General features: G+C 45.9%; 1 protein-coding gene across 1 annotated transcript in view; it reads left to right on the forward strand.

The window, feature by feature from the left end:
- LOC119597309 overlaps nucleotides 1-5,000 on the forward strand; it is an 88,539-nt gene that overhangs the window by 56,509 nt on the left and 27,030 nt on the right. The gene's annotated exons all lie outside the window — the stretch shown is intronic.

A 5,000-nucleotide genomic window follows, 5' to 3' on the forward strand; every position in this document is an offset into this window, starting at 1 on the left:
TAATCCTAAGCCGCAATCATCCTTATCTTTACTTTCTCCCTTTAAAACATTTTCATTCTCCTCGTGAAATTATCCTTTTCCCCGCGGCCACTTTCTTTTACTCCCGTATCCCCCAGACCACAATAAAAGTCGCCATCATTCTTACTCCCTTTGAACCATTATGTATTCTAATATAATTAAAATTAGAGACAATATTATTCTTAATTCTATACGATAATTTTCCCGCTGTTTTTTCTTTTACTCCCGTATCCCCCAGGCCGCAATATAAGTCGCTATCATTCCTATTCCCTTTAAAACATTATTAACTTTATTCTAAACGCAAGGAAATCACTCTCATTTTCATAACCACTATATATTATTTTCCCGCGGCCATTTTCTTTTACTCTCGTATCCCCCCCGACAAGTGAGCAGCCTTCATCTCTTTGGCCGTGAGTCTGTGTGATCCGCTTTCTAAGTCATCTTCCCTAGTATTTTTCTTCATCATTTCGGGTTTCCCTTTTTGGTACGCTCTCTCGCCCACTCTTCCTTTTTCTCTTTATTTGTTTTTCGTTTTTGTTCGGTGATATTTATAGTGCTGGGGCTGTTTTTATTATCTATCTTTCGCAGTGTCTGTTTCTGTTTGTTTATTTGTGTGCATGTGTAACTCTTTCTCTCTCTGTCTATCTGTCTATCTATCTATCTATCTATATCTCTCTCTTTCTCTCTGTATGTGCGTCTACCTGTTTCTCTCTCTCTCTCTCTCTCTCTCTCTCTTCTCTCTCTCTCTCTCTTCTCTCTCTCTCTCTCTCTCTCTCTCTCTCTCTCTCGCTCTATCTATCTATCTCATCTATCTATCTATCTATCTATCTATCTATCTATCTATCTATCTATCTATCTACTTCCTCCTCACTCCATCTCTCCCTCCCTTTCCCAATCATTCCCTCCCTCCTAACCTACCTACCTCCCGCCTTCCCTCCTTTCCTCCTTCCTCCCTTCCCCATCCTTCCGTCTCTCCCTCCCTCTCAACCCCTCCCTTCTTCCATCCCTCCCTCCTTCCTCTCCCTCCTTCCCCTCCTTCCATCCCCTCTCTCCTTCCCCTCCCTCTTCCCCCTCCCACCTTCCCACCGTCACACCCACCCAATCCCTCCCTTCCTTCCCATCTACCCCCCTCCCCCCTTCCCCACCCACCTTTGTTTTCTCCTACGTAAACAAGACACGCACCTTATCGGAACAGCAAAACAAAAAGAGAGAGAGAGAGAAAAAAAAAATGATATAGGAAAATACACAGAGACAGAAAGCTATGAGCGAATACACAGACCGGCGCTTAATCAGAAGAACAAACAGCTGGCCAGAGCAATTTCATCATCCGGGTCTTAGATTAGCTGGGGTGGACCTGGGGGGAGGAACAGGCACAAGAGGAACACTTCAGCCGAATTTCATGGCAGGGGGAAAAGAGGGGGGAGGCGAAGGAAGGGGGCAGGAGAGGAAGGGGGAGAAGGGGGAAGGTGAGAGGAGGGACGGGGAGGGGTGTGGAGGGAGGAGGGGAAGGAAGAGAGGGCGAAAGAGGAGAGGAAGGGTGAGAAGGTAGAAGGGGGTGAGGAAGGGTGAGAGGAGGGACGGGGAAGGGTGAGAGGAGGGACGGGGAAGGATGAGGAGGGAGGAGAGGAGGCGTGGGGGTGGGGTTAGGGTGGAGGAATAAGGATGATGGGTGTGAAGAGGAAATGAAGAGGTGCGTTAGTGGGAGAGGTGGGGAGAGTGGTAGTTAAGGAGGAGATGTGTGGTGGGAGTGAGGGAAGGAGGTGGGGGAAATAGGGGGTGAGGAAGGGAGGTGGGGGGGAGGTATAAGGGAGGGGGTGGAGGAACTGGAGAGAGGGAAGAGTCTGAAGACGAACGGAAAGGAATAGGGAGCCCTGAGAGAAAACGCGGAGAAGGTAGAGAAGGAAGGGAGTAGGGAATGTGCAGAAAGTAAGAGGATGAGGGGAAAAGGACGGGGATAAAGAGGGAAGAGGGAAACGAAGGAGTGAGAGAGGGAGAAGGAAAAGGGGCTGTAGAGAAGGAGGAAGGGAGGAAGGGAGAGGGGGAATGCAGGAAGAGAGACGGGAATGGGAAGGAGGGAGAGGGGTGAGGAAGAAGGAAGGACTTAGGAGAGTGGAGGAAGAGGAAGAGAGGAGAAAAGAAGAGAGCAGGAGAAGGGGTGGAGAAGGGTGACAGACTGAGGAGAAGAGGAAGAAGAAAGAGAAAGAGGAAGAAGGAGGGGAGAATAAAGGGAATAATGAACGCGAAGAACGAAGAAGGGAATTGAAAGGCAAAGGCTGGAGAGATAAGAAATAATTTAGAAAATAAGAACGATAAACAGAAGCAGTGAGGAGGGCATGGAATACGCAGAAGGCAGAGCGAAGAAGAAAAGGAGTAAAAGCAGAATTAAATAACGAAGAAGAAGAAGGAGGAATAGGATGGCAATAGATAGGGGATGTGTTGAAGGAAAGGAAGAATAGGTAGAAAGTTGGAGAAAAGGAAGAAGAAAAGGGAGTCGTGAAGAGAAGAAAAAAGGGAGAATAAGAGAAAAGATAAGAAGAAAAAGGAAACAATAAAGAGGAAAATAGGAAACATGAAGAAAGTAGAGATCGAATTACGAATTCGAGAAAGAAGAGACAGAAGTAAAGAAGAAAAGGAAGAAGAGGGGAAAAAGAGAGAGGGAAGGAGATGAAAATACAAGTTTAAGAATTTCATTTTCCTGTTTTTTGTTATTGTTTGTATGTTTAGTTGTTTCCTTGTTTATCAACGTGAGTGTGTGTATGGGGGGGGGGGAGGTGTCAATAGACTGAGGGAATGATTTATTTTTGTTTTTCATTGCATTCTTTTCACCTAGCTATCTATCATTCTCATTCATTTCTTAGATTATTACCATTATCACTATTATCATAATTATCATTATTATTTCATCTCCTCGTACAGTCCTTGTCTATGGATTTGTTATCTGCTTTGGCTGTTAATGATGCATAAAATGAATATTCAATAAAAAACGTAGAGAGAGATTGGTGGAGGACGATGGAGAAGATGGTGGGGAAAGAAAAGCGAGGGAGAGACATGGATATAAAAACGGAGAGATGGAGAGAAAAAAAGAGACGGTGGCGCAAATAGGCAAAAAAAGGGGACGTGAAAAGGGGAGAGATAGAAGGGAGAAACGCAGGAAGAGAATAAAAAAGAATAGGGAAAGAGTAGAAGATAAAGAGAAAGACAAAAGATGAGAAGAGACAAGAGATTGGAGAAGGTGGAGAGAGGGAAAAAAATAGATATAAAGATAAAAAGACTGAGACACAAAAAGTGGATCTATGAGAGAAAGAGAGAGAGAGAGAGAGAGAGAGAGAGAGAGAGAGAGAGAGAGAGGAGAGAGAGAGAGAGAGGATAGAGATGGAGGAGAGAGAGAGAGAGGGGGGGGAGAGAGAGAGTGACAACGGGAGAGAGAGTGTGTGAGAGAGAGGAGGAGGTGAGAGAGGAAGAGAGAGAAGAATGACAGCGAGAGGAAGATAAAGAAATAAAGAAAGAGAAAGAGAGAAAGAGAGAGGGGAATGAACGAATAGAAAGAGCCTAAAGGAGAAAGGAACGACGACACAGATCGACATTCAAAAAATTGGGGGGGGGGGGGCTTCTTTCTTTTTCTCCCTCCCGGGGGGGTCTTTTCCCCTTTCCCATCTCTTCTTCTTCGCCTTTTTTTCTCCTTCTCCTTCTTCTCTTCCTTCTCCTCCCTCTTCCCCTCTCTCTCCTCTCTCCTTCTTTCCCCTCTCTTTCCCCCCCCTCTCTCCTCTCTCTCTTTTCCTCTCTCTCTCTCTCCCTGTTTTCTCATCCTCTACTCTCATTCTCTTTCTCTCCTTCTCTCTCGTTTTCTCTCTCCTTTCCCTCTCTCTCTCCTCTCTCTCTCTCCTCACAGTGTGTGTGTGTGTGTGTTTTCTCTTGTCACTCGCCTCTCTCATCCACTTTACATTTACTTTCGTATTTGTTGGCTGGCATGTTTTTTATTATATTATTATTATTATCACTTTCTCTTCCTTGTTGTCTTTCTTTTGGCTTCCTTGTCTCTTTCTCACTAAACCCTGTTTTCCATTAGTCATTTTCTCTATGCCACGTTATGCCTGTTTGTCCTTACCATTATTTTCTTATGCTCTTCTCCTCGTCATCATTTTTATCATTATCTCTCTTATCTTTCTCATCCTCCTCTTTTTCCTCCACCTCCCTCTCCTACTCTTCTTCTTCCTTTTCCTCCTCCTCCTCCCCTCCTCCTCCTCATCCTTTTTCACCTCCTCCTCCTCTTCCTTTTTCTATTACTCCATCGCTTCCTCATCATCATACTCCTACTCCTCCTTCTCTCCTTCCTCCTCCCCCTTCTTCTTCCTCCTCCTCCCCTTTCCTCCTCCTCCTCCTTCCCCCTCCCCCTCCTTCTCCTCCTCCTCCTCCTCCTCCTCCTCCTCCCCTTTCTCCTCCTCCTCCTCCTCCTCCTCTTCCTTCTCCTCCTCCTCCTCCTACTCCCCCTTCTTCTCTTCCTCCTCCTCCTCCTCCCCCTCTTCTTCTTCTTCTTTCCTCTCCCTCCTCTTCTTCCTCACCATGGCCATCATCTATCTTCACCTTCCTTATCCTCCTTCCGCTCCATCTTTCTTTCCTCGAAATCCTTACACTTTACCCTCTTTATCCTTGTCTTTTTTTGTCCTTTACCATCTTCTTTTGTTTGTTTTTATTTATTTTTATTTTTTTCTCTTCTTTCTCCTTCTCTTCTCTTATTCTCCTTCTTTTTAGCCTGCTTCTCTGTCGCCTATCAGCGTTCCTTTTCCCTACTCATATTTATCCTTCTCTTCCTTTTCTCATTCCATCCCCATCCTCTACCTCCCCTTCTATCTCCTCAACCCCCCCTTCCCCCCCCTCTATCCCCTATTCCTTATCCATCTCCTCATCCCCCTTCCCCCTCCCCCACTTCCATTTCTCCTCCCTCCCTCCCCCCTCCATCCATCTCCTCATCCCCTCTCCCCTCC

Source organism: Penaeus monodon, chromosome 39 (assembly GCF_015228065.2).
Source record: "Penaeus monodon isolate SGIC_2016 chromosome 39, NSTDA_Pmon_1, whole genome shotgun sequence".
In the NCBI taxonomy this organism is placed as follows: Eukaryota; Metazoa; Arthropoda; class Malacostraca; order Decapoda; family Penaeidae; genus Penaeus; species Penaeus monodon.